The sequence below is a fragment of the Triticum urartu genome, chromosome 6A (genome assembly GCF_056163025.1).
Source record: "Triticum urartu cultivar PI428250 chromosome 6A, HENAU_Tu73, whole genome shotgun sequence".
Taxonomy (NCBI): Eukaryota; Viridiplantae; Streptophyta; class Magnoliopsida; order Poales; family Poaceae; genus Triticum; species Triticum urartu.
The window spans coordinates 345200433-345215707 of NC_141878.1; the positions used below are offsets into that span (position 1 = coordinate 345200433).

The window sequence follows — 15275 nt, forward strand, 5'->3', positions numbered from 1 at the left end:
TTCTAGCAGACGTAACCGTTGGATGTCAATCCAACGGCCATCGTGTTTCTTCAATCTCTGATCTTCTTGCTCCAGCCGCCAAATCCAGCGCCGACGGGACCGCCTGCTCCCGCCTCCCATGTAGGCCTCACCGCCCCCTACTACTCCTACCGCTGGCCAGGGCATCCCTCTACTCACCCACACCCCCTGTTATTCTGTGGCAACGGCAGCCTCACACCGCAGCCGAACTAGTGAACCCTCGTACTCCTCTCCGCGTGGGCATCCACTGCCGCGTCTTCCCCGGCTCCGCGTAGTCGCCTTTTTAGGCCTCGCCGTCGTCCACCACCCTGGTGCTCTCGGTGTGGCACGGTCAACGTGGTCAAGGAATGACTTCCATCGGAAGAGTACTGTCGTGGAGAGGCTGACAGCTGGGTCCACGGCAGCCGCAAGGAAGTGCCTCCTTATTACACGGAAAATAATTATTCCTCCACCTGACAGCAGGGACCCACCGGATGGGCCACCGTATTTGGCAAAAAAAATGTTTCCTCCCAGACTGTTGGGACCCACCAGACGGGCCACCGTATTTTGTGAAAAATGTTCCCCCCGCTGTCAGCTCGGACCCACCGAAAGTGCCTCCTTATTACGCACAAAAAAATGAATACTCCCCCTGCTAGTTGAGACCCACCTTGGTGGGAGGCTGACTTGTGGGCCTACTAAGTTGACGGGGACGGAGTGCTTTGTCAACTTAGTCAATATGAACGGTTCTATCTCCAGTGACCGTACGATGTCAATCCAACGGCCGTAGTGCTTCTTCAACATCTGGTCTTCTTGCTCCAACCGCCCAAACCAATGCCGGTTGTGCCTCATGCTCCTGCCTCCCGTGGCCGGCTGCGATGCGGCGGAGGCCTCACCGCTCCCTACTACTCCCACCGCCGGCCAGGCCATCCCTCTACTCACCACACCCCCTGTTATTCTGCGGCGATGGCAGCCTCACACCGCAGCGAACCAGTGAACCCTCATACTCCTCTACGCGTTGGCATCCACTGCCGCGTCTTCCCCAGCTCCGTGTTGTCCCCTTCCTAGGCCTCACCGTCGTCCACCGCTCTGGTGCTCTCGGCGCGGCGTGGTCAACGTGGTCAAGGAACGGCTTCCATCGGACGTGGACTGTACGTGGAGAGGCTGACAGCTGGGTCCACGGCCGCAGCAAGGAAGTGCCTCCTTATTACGTGCAAAATAATTATTCCTCCACCTGACAGCGGGGACCCACTGGACGGGCCACCGTATTTCGCGAAAAAACGTTTCCGCCTGACTGCTAGGACCCACCAGCTACATCTTCGCATGCAAGGAAGTGCGTTCGGGCAAAAAATCGATTCGCCCCCCTGACTCCTAGGACCCACCAGCTACATCTTTGCACGCAAGGAAGTGCCTGATAATCGGGACCCACCTGGTCGAAGCGTACGTAGCGTTGTCATTCTGGTCGCGAACGTGTACGTACATACTGGTCGATGTAGAGGCGCGCACGTAGCATGTACATGTACGTACAGCGGCCAGGGTGCAAGAAAGTAAATACGGCCACATACATACATACGGGCGGGGTCTTGAACGCCTACTCGTGCGTACGTACGGCCAGGGCCCATGTACATGGCTGGGTCAGAACGGAGAAACAGCGTCGTCGTCGTGTTCATGGGGAGCCAACTGGTTGGGTCGGAACGAAATGTGTCGTCGTGTTCATCGGGGGGGCATGGAGAGAACAGCCGATGGAAACGAGGCCTGGCATACCGCAAAACGGAGGAAACGGCTTTGTGTTCGACCGGCCACGTTCGAAACGGGATCCTGTTCAACGGGAGGGGTCTGGCATACCGCAAAACGGAGGAAATGGACCTCATACGGTCGAAATGGGGGTCCTGTTGATCGGGAAGGGTGTGGCGTACTGCAAAACGGAGGAAACGGACTTGTGCTGGAGCGCTTTGGTCGAAAACGGGGGGTCCTGTTCATCGGGAGGGGTGTGGCATACCGCAAAACGGGACTCCATGAGATATTGTTCATCTCCACCGTCGACCCCCTCCAGCCTCCACGGGCTACTGTTCATCAACCGTCGACCTCCTCCAGCCTCCACCTGCGACTGTTCATCCACGGTCTCCTGTTCATCCAGCCTCCACCGCGCGCTACTCCACCGGCTACTGTTCAACCAGCCCTCTCCACGGGCTCCTGTTCAACCACCCCTCCAGGGGCTACTGTTCATCTAGCCCTCCACCATCTACTGTTCATCCTGCCCTCCACGGGGTGGTCCTGTTCACCCTACCCTCCACGGGGTCCTGTTCATCCAGCCCCAACCGGCTCGATCGATCGGGGTCCTATTCATCCAGAGGCAACACCACGGGGTCATGTTCATCCACCCCTACCGGGAACTGTTCATCCAACCCCCTCCCCCCCCCCCCCCGCAACGCTCACTGTTCATCCAGACCCAGCATCGATCGGCTTCAGTTAGCAGCAGTAGCGAAGGAATCGCTCGATCGGGTTCAGTTAACAGTCATCGATCGACCGCTCGGGTTTAGTAACGCGTAGCCTGCAGTGCAATCGCTCAGGTTCAGTTAGAGCCCAACGCCTCACACCCACGCACGTGCGTGTATGAGAGAAATGCGCATCGCTCGGCCCCGACCACCCACCGTAACCGGGAACACCCCGATATTTTCCTCGCCCTCGCTTCTACCATGGTTTTTTCCATCATGGATGGCCCAAAGAATGTCATGCAGCTGCGTCTCCGGCCCGCCTAGGATGAAAAGCCCATTTTCTATCATGATTTTTTTGTCATAGAAGTAGGACCCCACCACATCTATGATGATACCGTGTTTTCTCATAATTATTGTCATAGAAGTGTCATAAGTATGACAGAAAAAAATTTCGTTCGGCCCAAAATGTCATGGATGTGTCTTTTTTTGTAGTGACTTACTCTACTTTGCTGCATCACCCTTTCCTCTTCAAGGGGAAAACCAACGCAAGCTCAAGAAGTAGCATGCGCCTTCAGTTGTAGAGAGTTGGTATTCGAAGTCTTTCTAGTCGTACCAGCAATCTAGCACATATATTCCAGCAAGTACCACTTTCCTGATTTTACTCCTGATGCTTAGGGTTTTCCCATTATATATAAACTGCGATCTGTGTAGGTGCTTTGTGTCCTACTAGCAGTTGTCCACCCTTTAAAGCTAAATAACACACCAATCATACGTCCTAAGGTTCTTTAAATACGAATATGATATGATACTGAAATTAGCTAATAGACACACATTTAATTGGTTAACTAATACTCCCACTTGAGTTTCCAAATGCATGTGGCCACATATAGAGAGACATCACGGAATGGCATTTCTTTGGGCACTCTGATTCATTATGGGTGGGCAACCAACATTGTATAGAAAGAAGGGGAATATCAATAATATGCTTCCCCTTGTATTCTTTAACATGGTCCTCTTCTGTTCTTCTTTAGTAAGTATAGTATGTTCCTTGTCAGGAAGGGGAGTAGGGACATGTGCAGTCGACGACTCTATTTGGGCCAGTTCTGCTACATGATTTCACACTTCGAGTTGGTCTGGCATAATTTCCCAGAAATGGTGGGAGCTGTGCGGTCTTTGATAGACTAGACTTATAGTAACAGATGTGTGCCTTCAGATGAATAGAGCTGGCCTATAGGTGATCGATAGGCTGCATATTAGTAGCGGCAACACCCTGTATTTTCCATCCAGTTTCGCTTTCCTGATTTATTTATGGTGATTATGGTGTACCCCTATTATCTACACTACGATCTGCCTAGTGGCTCTACGCTCTCGTTATCATGGTTTGGCAATAAACTTTCTATACGGTATATTATGAACCTATCATTTGCCAACTATCCTTATAGCTGGAGCTCCCAACAAGGAGCCTATTTTTTGTGTAGTTATGCCAGATTATATTAATCTACTCACCATATTACAACACACATGGGCTCTCTCGTCAGAATCCAGTGATAGCACACAAGGGTTTACAGGGAGCCCCGATTATATTACAATATGCTCTGCATTACACAGATAATCTCACTACTATTTATGTTTTCATGCTTTTCAGATATTGTACGTAATCACAATGAATATAAAAATGCGCACATCAAAGGAATATTGCGGAACAGTTCAATGGGTAACAAACTTGGCATCAAGGGATTGAGGTCCATTGTGGATCCAATGAAACCCACATGCTCCAGACCTATAGATTCGTATTTAGAATATGATCCTAATGACTATTCTGAGCTCAAGGAGTCAAAGGCAGATGGCCTATCATGTTCACCCAATAAGGCGCATGTTCTAATTTGGCATGGTTTATTGGTTGCACATATCTTGCATAAGGTGTCTTGCATTTCTTTTGCTTCGTTGCACCGCCATCTGGTTAGTTTACTCATGATATGTGTGAAGATGCCATGCCCATCCATTATCAACACCTATTCCATTTCTCGTCATAGCATGTTTTTCCATTCAAATGATGTTCTTGTGTTTCAGACATCCAAAAGAAAGAGGGTGATTGCAGAACCTGAAGGAGTACAAGCAAAGTCCTTGAAAAAGGTGGTGCTACCGGAGAAATCACATAGCACCCGACGTATATTGGCGATAGAACCAGCATTGCAAAACCTAGGATATCATAACTATGCTAGTCAGTGCTTTGCTCTTGTGAGTACCTATTGTCCTATCGTTGTCCTTACATTCATACCTGGTGGATTATGTGACATTATTGTGCACTATAGCTTGCTTATCCACTGTTCGCTCCAAATTATCATATCTATATTAATGCTTAAATTAATGTAGAATAAACCCAATGCTTATGAAGAAATTTAGTTCTGCATTGTTCTTGTAAGTATCTGCTGTCCTTCATCATTGTACTTATATTTGTCAACTAGTTCTTCATGTACACTTTGCAGCTTATTTTCCCTTGCCCTCCATTTTCTACATATCGGATCTACATTTACTCTTGCCAAAATATTGAATAAAACGAATGTTACTGAAGAAGTTTAGCTCCGCATTTCTCTTGTCAGTGCCTTTTGCCTATATGCTATATTTATATTTGTTCCTATATTTTCACATCTATATTTACTCTTAACAAAGTGTAGAATAAAGGCAATGCTCTTGAAGAAGAGTGTGCGATAAACTTCTTGAATTGCCCCCCCCAATCAATATGGACAAGGGCCTTCACTACTAATGTAAGTTTGTCCTCCTCGAGCCTTCAAACTTTGTTGTGTATATTTGGATAGCTATGAGTGCAAATGATGTTTATTTTTGTCGTCCACTACTAGGAAAATGCTTATAGATAGAAGTTTACCATTAGCATTTGTTTATGACCCCACTCTACTAGTAGTTAGTAGTAGCGCTGGCTAGAAAGAGCGCTATTGGTATCAGTTAGCAGCAGCGCTTGTTCTCTAGCCCCACGCTACTGCTAAGTGTAACACACCACACCCCCTTATCAATAAATATTAGCAGCGTTGGTCGTCCAACCGGCGCTACTATTAGTTTAGGATCTATAACACATGTTCAAAGAGACGCGCTACTGCTATTTCTTCTATGTATAACATTTTACTAGTAGCGTGTATAGGTGACCCGCGCTACTGGTGGTGCAACACTAGCCGTAGATATTTTGCAGGCGCCCATAGCAGTAGCGCGCATAGGTGACCCGCACTACTGCTATGGCCGCCAGCCACCTACCACCTTTCCCCTTCTTCCTCCCCTTTCTTCTTCCTCCCCCTTCCTTTCTCCCCCTTTCCTTGCACCTTGCTTGTTCCTTTCAATGCTCCCCCTCCACCACCCCCTCCATTAGAGCCCTCCCTCTGCCTCTTCTTTTCCCCTCCACCACCCCTCCATTAGAGCCCTCCCTCCCCCTCTTCTTTGCCCTCCACCCCCCTCTTCTCTGCCCTCCACCGCCCCCCTCCATTAACGCCCTCCCTCCCCCTCTTCTTTGCCCTCCACCACCCCTTCCATTAATGACTTCCCTCTCCTCTCCCTTTCCTCCCACTCTCCCCCTAGCTAGCTAGTTAGAGCTATATATCTAGAGCTACTAGGTAATTAAGAAGAAAGGTGCTCGATATCCCTCTCGACACATAGGTGAGCAAAAAAAGTTTTTGTGTGGATAGGACCGAAACTATATATATGGGAGATATGAGAATATACCGAATTGTGTGTGGCATAATTTGAGTTGCCTACATTGTGTATTTGATTAAATAATGTGGGTGACATGAGTTGCCTATGTTTTGCCGAAATGTCGAATCAATTCCGTTTCAGCGAATTTTGGGCAAACTCAATATGTCCTATGTTTAGGGAAGGCCATGCCTAAATTTTGTATGAATTTGATCCATGCATGCACACGTGGTTATAATATTTGCTCCGTGCGCAGGTGATCATGAAGGTCAACAGAAGGATGGTGGAAAGATACTAGCAATCCACTGTGGACGACATCTATAAAAAAGACTGAAGGATGTTGTATGTCCATGCAGAAAATGCAAAGGAATAGTCAGGCTCGACCCCTTTGAGGGTGGTACATTCAAGGCGCACTTGCTCATGCATGGTTTCATGGATGGCCATACTCCATGGATAAGTCAATATGATGATGATGAGGAGGAGGACATCGACGGGGCAGGAAATAATGACATGGGGCCACTGGACGAAGAGATGACCGATTATGTGCCCGAAGAGGAAGATGGACTCGGAAATGTCGATGGCGAAGAGGCAGTTCAAGGCAGAGAAGAAACGAACATGTCGCCGTCTTTGTCGCTACTAAGTTCAGCCATGTGGGACCCGCATGTTCGAGACCTGCTTCGCAAGAGGACGACTAGCGACAGAGCTGCTTCTAGAGAGGAGGCCAAACTGGCGCAACTGGAGGTAGACTCGATGACTCCTTTGTATGATGGTTGCAATCCCGAGGTGACCCGCTTCAGTTTCACACTAGAACTTCTAAATACGAAGGCAAAAAACAAATGGACAGATGTAAGCCTGGATGAGCTTCTGAAGTATCTAAAGAAGGTTCTTCCCGCGGGAAGCCTGTGTCCTACTAGTGTCGAGGAGGCAAAGAAATCGTGTGCCCTCTTGATCTGCCACGCATTAGATAACACACATGCATCAATGATTGCATCATATATCGGAATGAGCACGCGGAAAAAACCATCTATCCAAAGTGCAATGCTTCACGATATAAAAAGGCCAAAAAGAAAGCTCCACAGAAAGTTGTATGGTACTTTCCGATCACTCCGCGGCTACAGAGGTATTTCATAGATCCTAAGGAAGCAAAGCTTATGCACTAGCACACGGAGAGGGTGAAGCCAGATGATGAAGATGATCCGGAGCTGAGACACCTCATAGATGCTAGCCAGTGGAGAGCATTAAATGCTGAATTTGATTTTTTCACAAATGATCCAAGGAACATCGTGCTTGGCGCTAGTAGTGATGGCATGAATCCGTTTGGCAACCAGAACACCAATCATAGCACATGGCCCGTGTTTGTGTGGATGTACAACCTCCCCCCTGGTTGTGCATGAAGGAAAAATACATACACGTGGCTATGCTTATTCAAGGGCCGAGACAACCGGGAAATGATATAAATATGTATCTCAGGTTACTGAAAGAGGAGCTACAGACCTTATGGACAACGCCGGCCAAGACATGGGATGCAAGCAAAGGAGAGTATTTCTACATGAGAGCCACGCTGATCACAACGGTGCAGGACTATCTTGGTTACAGCTATCTCTCCGGCCAGGTGTGCCATGGATATTGCAGATGCACGAGGTGCATCGATGATACAACTTCTCAGGAGCTACCGAAAGATGGCGGGTCTTCGAAAATCATGTACATGGGGCATCGAATATGGCTCGAGAAGGATGACCCATGGAGAAAGTGTGGAGAACTATTCAATGGTAAGATTGAGCATCGAGGTCCTCCACGTAAGCATAGCGGTGCAGAAATATATGAGTTATTGAAGAACTGGGAAGAGTGCCCCTCGCCGGGAAAGACGAAGAAAAAGGTGCCGGAGCCCCTGCTGAAGGTATGGAAGACGAGATTTGGTTTCTGGGACTTGGAATACTGGCCCAAACTTGACACGCCTCATAGCCTTGATCAAATGCATAGCACAAAAAATATCCTTGAGAGTTTGCTTGGAACATTGATGAAAATGTTGGAGAGGACCAAGGATGGGCCAGAGGCAAGAAAAGACTTGGAATTTTTTAATATCAGGAAAGATCTCCAAATGCCCGGTAAAAAGTCATCAAAGGAGACCGAGACGGAGACCGAGACCGAGACCGAGACGGAAGATAGGGGAAAAAAAGTAAACAAGAAGGAAGAACAATATCCCCCCTCTTGCTTCACCTTAGATCCGAAGGAGGTCGATCAATTGTTCAAGTGCCTTGCCGAAATCGAAGTTAGTTCCGGATACTGTGAGAAGATAAGTAGATATCTGGACACTAAGAAAAAAAGGTGCAATGGGGTGAAGTCTCACGACTGTCATGTGATGATGACGCAGTTACTCCCGGTTGCACTTAGAGGGATTATGGACACACATGTGCGTGAGATGCTTACTGACCTATGCCAATTTTTTGATGCTATCTCCCGAAAGTCGATCAGTGTGAAGCAACTCCATAGGCTACAGGAAGAGATCGTTGTCATACTGAATGAGCTAGAGATGTACTTCCCGCCCGCGTTCTTTGATGTCATGGTGCATCTATGTGTCCATATCGTGGACGACATCATTGACCTAGGGCCGACATTCCTGCACAGCATGATGTCGTTCAAGAGGATGAATGGGGTCATCAAACGATTCATTTGTAACATGTCCCGTCCAGATGGAAGCATGGCCCAGGGATATCTGACCAAAGAGTGCATCTCTTTCTGTGAGAGTTATCTAGTAGGCACCGGAGACTGATACGTCTCCAACGTATATATAATTTTTGATTGCTCCATGCTATATTACCTACTGTTTTGGACTATATTGGGCTTTATTTTCCACTTTTATAATAATTTTGGGACTAACCTATTAACCGGAGGCCCAGCCCAGAATTGCTGTTTTTTTCCTAATTCAGTGTTTCAGAGAGACAGAATATCAAACGGAGTCCAAATGGGATGAAACCTTCGGGAACGCGATTTTCCCATCAGATAAGACCCAGGAGACTTGGACCCTCCATCAAGAAAGCGACGAGGCGGTCACGAGGGTGGAGGGCGCCCCCTCTAGGGCGCGCCCCCCTGCCGCGTGGGCCCCTCGAAGCTCCACCGACGTACTTCTTCCTCCTACATATACCTACATACCCCCAAACGATCAGAGAAGGAGCCAAAAACCTAATTCCACCGCCACAACTTTCTGTATCCACGAGATCCCATCTTGGGGCCTGTTCCGGAGCTCCGCCAGAGGGGGCATCGATCACGGAGGGCTTCTACATCATCATCCAAGCCCCTCCGATGAAGTGTGAGTAGTTTACTTCAGAACTATGGGTCCATAGTTAGTAGCTAGATGGCTTCTTCTCTCTTTTTCGATCTCAATACAATGTTCTCCCCCTCTCTCGTGGAGATCTATTCGATGTAATCTTCTTTTTGCGGTGTGTTTGTTCAGACCGATGAATTGTGGGTTTATGATCCAGTCTATCTATGAATAATATTTGAATCTTCTCTGAATTCTTTTATGTATGATTGGTTATCTTTGCAAGTCTCTTTGAATTATCAGTTTGGTTTGGCCTACTAGATTGGTTGTTCTTGCCATGGGAGAAGTGCTTAGCTTTGGGTTCGATCTTGCGGTGTCCTTTCCCAGTGACAGAAGGGGCAGCAAGGCACGTATTGTATTGTTGCCATCGAGGATAACAAGATGGAGTTTTTATCATATTGCATGAAACTATCCCTCTACATCATGTCATCTCGCTTAAGGCGTTACTCTATTTTTAACTTAATACTCTAGATGCATGTTGGATAGAGGTCGATGAGTGGAGTAATAGTAGTAGATGCAGGCAGGAGTCGGTCTACTTGTCTCAGACGTGATGCCTATATACATGATCATACCTAGATATTCTCATAACTATGCTCAATTTTGTCAATTGCTCAACAGTAATTTGTTCACCCACCGTAGAATACTTATGCTCTTGAGAGAAGCCACTAGTGAAACCTATGGCCCCGGGGTCTCTTTCTCATCATATCAATCTCCATTACTTTATTATTGCTTTGCTTTTTTACTTTGCCTTTTACTTTTCACTTTGCATCTCTATACCAAAAATACCAAAAAAATATTATTTATCATCTCTTTCAGATCTCACTTTCGTAAGTGACCGTGAAGGGATTGACAACCCCTAAGCGCGTTGGTTGCGTTGAGCTATTGTTTTTGTGTAGGTACGAGGGACTCGCGCGTAGCCTCCTATTGGATTGATACCTTGGTTCTCAGAAACTAAGGGAAATACTTACGCTACTTTGCTGCATCATCCTCTCCTCTTCGGGGAAATCCAACGCAATGCTCAAGAGGTAGCAAGAAGAATTTCTGGCGCCGTTGCCGGGGAGTCTGCACAAAAGTCAAAATACCAAGTACCCATCACAATCCCTATCTCCCGCATTACATTATTTTCCATTTGCCTCTCGTTTTCCTCTCCCCCCAATTCACCCTTGCCGTTTTATTCACCCTCTCTCTCTATCCTCCCACTCTTTCTCTATTTGCCTCTTTTCACCTGTTTGCCTCTTGTTTGCTCGTGTGTTGCATTGCTTGTTTGTCGCGATGGCTCAAGATAATACTAAATTGTGTGACTTCACCAATACCAACAATAATGATTTCCTTAGCACTCCGATTGCTCCTCTTACCGATGCTGAATCTGGTGAAATTAATACTGCTTTGCTGAATCTTGTCATAAAAGATCCGTTTTCCGGCCTTCTTAGTGAAGATGCCGCTACCCATCTTAATAGCTTCGTTGATTTGTGTGACATGCAAAAGAAGAAAGATTTCAATAATGATATTGTTAAATTGAAGCTATTTCCTTTTTTGCTTAGAGATCGTGCTAAAGCTTGGTTTTCATCTTTGCCTAAAAATAGTATTGATTCATGGAACAAGTGCAAAGATGCTTTTATCTCTAAGTATTTTCCTCCCGATAAGATCATCTCTCTTAGAAACGATATTATGAATTTTAAGCAACTTGATTATGAACATGTTGCACAAGCTTGGGAGAGAATGAAATTAATGATACGTAATTGCCCTACTCATGGTTTAAATTTGTGGATGATTATACAAAATTTTTATGCAGGATTGAATTTTGCTTCTAGAAATCTTTTAGATTCGGCCGCGGGAGGCACTTTTATGGAAATCACTTTAGGAGATGCTACTAAACTCCTAGATAATATTACGGTTAATTATTCTCAATGGCATACTGAAAGATCTACTAATAAAAAGGTGCATGCGATAGAAGAAATTAATGTTTTGAGTGGAAAGATGGATGAACTTATGAAATTATTTGCTAATAAGAGTGTTTCTTCTGATCCTAATGATATGCCCTTGTCTACTTTGATTGAGAATAATAATGAATCTATGGATGTGAATTTTGTTGGTAGGAACAATTTTGGTAACAACGCGTATAGAGGAAATTTCAATCATAGGCCTTATATTAGTAATCCCTCTAATAATTATGGTAATTCCTACAACAATTCTTATGAAATTATAATAAGATGCCCTCTGATTTTGAATCAAATATTAAAGAATTTATTTCTTCGCAAAATAATTTTAATGCTATGATTGAAGAAAAATTGCTTAAGATTGATGATTTGGATAGGAACGTTGATAGAATTTCTCTTGATGTTGATTCTTTAAAGCTTAGATCTATTCCACCTAAGCATGATATCAATGAGTCTCTCAAAGCCATGAGAATTTCCATTGACGAGTGCAAGAAAAGAACCACTATTAAAGCATGTTTTTCCAATTCCTATTAAAATAAAGATGAAGATCTAAAAGTTATTGATGTGTCCCCTATTAAATATTTGTTTTGCAATATTAATCTTGATAATGATGGGACTGAATATGATCCACCTTTACCTAGAAGGCGTTCTAAAAATTCAGAGTATTTAGATCTTGATGGTGAAATTGATACAAGTGGGATTAAAAGAAATAAAACCCTAGATGATGCTAAACCCACTATATTGGATTTCAAGGAATTTAATTATTAAAATTGCTCTTTAATTGATTGTATTTCATTGTTGCAATCCGTGCTAAATTCTCTTCATGCTTATAGTCAAAATAAAGCCTTTACCGAACATATCGTTGATACCTTGATGCAATCTTATGAAGAAAAACTTGAGTTGAAAGTTTCTACCCCTAGAAAACTTTCTGATGAGTGGTAACCTACTATTAAAATTAAAATTAAAGATTATGAGTTTTATGCTTTGTGTGATTTGGGTGCTAGTGTCTCTACTATTCCCAAAACTTTGTGTGATTTGCTAGATTTCCGTGATTTTGATGATTGCTCTCTAAACTTGCATCTTGCGGATTCCACTATTAAGAAACCTATGGGAAGAATTAATGATGTTCTTATTGTTTCAAATAGGAATTATGTGCCCGTATATTTTATCGTTCTTGATATAGATTGCAGTCCTTCTTGCCCTATTATTCTCGGCAGACCTTTCCTTAAAACGATTGGTGCAATTATTGATATGAAGGAAGGGAATATTAGATTTCAATTTCCATTAAAAAAGGGCATGGAACACTTCCCTAGAAAGAAAATAAAATTACCATATGAATCTATCATGAGAGCCAATTATGGATTGCCTACCAAAGATGGCAATACCTAGATCTATTCTTGCTTGTTATGCCTAGCTAGGGGTGTTAAACGATAGCGCTTGTTGGGAGGCAACCCAATTTTATTTTTATTCCTTGATTTTTTCTCATGTTTAGTAATAAATAAATTAATTATCCTCTGTTTTTGTTGTGTTTTTTGTGTTAATTAGTGTTTGTGCCAAGTAGAACCGTTGGGAAGACTTGGGGAAAGTCTTGTTGAACTTGCTATAAAAAAACAGAAACTTTAGCGCTCACGAGAACTGCTGTCATTTTTATTTGGAGAGTGATATTTAGTTAATTCTTTTTGCATATTATTAATAGATAAATTCCTCACGTCCAGCAATTTATTTTAGAATTGTTTAGGTTCCAGATCTTGGGCTAGCTACAGATTACTACAGACTGTTCTGTTTTTGACAGATTCTGTTTTTCGTGTGTTGTTTGCTTATTTTGATGAATCTATGGCTAGTAAAATAGTTTATAAACCATAGAGAAGTTGGAATACAGTAGGTTTAACACCAATATAAATAAAGAATGAGTTCATTACAGTACCTTGAAGTGGTCTTTTGTTATCTTTCGCTAACGGAGCTCATGAGATTTTCTACTTTAAGTTTTGTGTTGTGAAGTTTTCAAGTTTTGGGTAAAGATTTGATGGATTATGGAACAAGGAGTGGCAAGAGCCTAAGCTTGGGGATTCCCATGGCACCCCAAAGATAATATAAGGACACCTAAAAGCCAAAGCTTGGGGATGCCCCGGAAGGCATCCCCTCTTTCGTCTACTTCTATCGGTAACTTTACCTGGAGCTATATTTTTATTCACCACATGATATGTGTTTTGCTTGGAGCGTCTTTTATGATTTGAGTCTTTGCTTGTTAGTCTACCACAATCATCCTTGCTGTACACACCTTTTGAGAAAGCCATACATAATTTGGAATTTGATAGAATACTCTATGTGCTTCACTTATATCTTTTGAGCTCTATAGTTTTACTCTAGTGCTTCACTTATATCTTTTGAGTTTTATAGTTTTGCTCTAGTGCTTCACTTATATCTTTTAGAGCACGGTGGTGGATTTTTTTTATAGAAACTATTGATCTCTCATGCTTCACTTAGATTATTTTGAGAGTCTTAATAGCATGGTAATTTGCTTAATAATAATATGCTTGGTATTCAAGATTTGTAAAACTTTCTTTTGAGTGCGTTGAATACTAAGAAAAAAATTGATGCTTGATAATTGTTTTGAGATATGAGGATGGTGATATTAGAGTCATGCTAGTTGAGTAGTTGTGAATTTGTTAAAGTTTGTGATTCCCGTAGCATGCACGTATGGTGAACCGTTATGTGATGAAGTCGGAGCATGATTTATTTATTGATTGTCTTCCTTATGAGTGGCGGTCGGGATGAGCGATGGTTTTTTCCTACCAATCTATCCCCCTAGGAGCATGCGCATAATACTTTGCTTTCATAACTTCTAGATTTTTGCAATAAGTATATGAGTTCTTTATGACTAATGTTGAATCCATGGATTATACGCACTTTCCTTCCTTCCACCATTGCTAGCCTCTCTAATACCGCGCACTTTTCGCCGGTATCATACACCCACCAAATACCTTCCTAAAAACAGCCACCATACCTACCTATCATGGCATTTCCATAGCCATTCGGAGATATATTGCCATGCAACTTTCCACCGTTCCGTTCATTATGACACGCTCCATCATTGTCATATTGCTAGCATGATCATGTAGTTGACATCGTATTTGTGGCAAAGCCACCGTTCATAATTCTTTCATACATGTCACTCTTGATTCATTGCATATCCCGGTACACCATCGGAGGCATTCATCTAGAGTCATATTTTGTTCTAAGTATTGAGTTGTAATTGCTGAGTTGTAAGAAAAATAAAAAGTGTGATGATCATCATTTTTAGAGCATTGTCCCAAGTGAGGAAAGGATGATGGAGACTATGATTCCCCCACAAGTCGGGATGAGACTCTGGACGAAAAATAAAAAAAGAGGCCATAAAAAAGAGAAGGCCCAAACAAAAAAATGAGAGAAAAAAGAGAAGGGACAATGTTACTATCCTTTTACCACACTTGTGCTTCAAAGTAGCACCATGATCTTCATGATAGAGAGTCTCTCATTTTGTCACTTTCATATACTAGTGGGAATTTTTCATTATAGAACTTGGCTTGTATATTCCAATGATGGGCTTCCTCAAAATGCCCTAGGTCTTCGTGAGCAAGCGAGTTGGATGCACACCCACTTAGTTTCTTTTGTTGAGCTTTCATATACTTATAGCTCTAGTGCATCCGTTGCATGGCAATCCCTACTCACTCACATTGATATCTATTGATGGGCATATCCATAGCTCGTTGATATGCCTAGTTGATGTGAGACTATCTTCCCCTCTTTTTGTCTTCTCCACAATCACCATTCTATTCCACATATAGTGTTATGGCTCACGCTCATGTATTGCGTGATGATCGAAAAAGTTTTGAAAATGTCAAAAGTATGAAACAGTTG

The 15275-nt window shown here is 43.7% G+C and overlaps 1 pseudogene; it reads left to right on the forward strand.

Moving 5' to 3' along the window:
* The first annotated feature begins 6381 nt into the window (after positions 1–6381).
* Positions 6382–15275, forward strand: part of LOC147965203 (uncharacterized) — a 32067-nt pseudogene continuing 23173 nt past the window's right edge.